The sequence below is a fragment of the Penaeus monodon genome, chromosome 24 (assembly GCF_015228065.2).
Source record: "Penaeus monodon isolate SGIC_2016 chromosome 24, NSTDA_Pmon_1, whole genome shotgun sequence".
NCBI classification, from domain to species: Eukaryota; Metazoa; Arthropoda; class Malacostraca; order Decapoda; family Penaeidae; genus Penaeus; species Penaeus monodon.
Window position 1 is genome coordinate 5980841 of NC_051409.1, and position 225 is coordinate 5981065.

Consider the following 225-nt stretch of genomic DNA (forward strand, 5'->3'; position numbering starts at 1 on the left):
GTATATGTGTCAGATACATACACCAAGTAATCTATATGGCATTGTGAGTAAACATTCCTGAAACGTGTCGGTAACACGTCAGGAACATGTAAGCGGCACAAGCTCTACACAGAAGCGATCCGTAGGCGCCCCTGCAGACAACGAACAAGCAGAAGATTGAGTACGTCTTGCCAGTAGCAGCTGCAGTAGTTGCAACATGCAATGGTGAAGGATGTTGATGCTGCT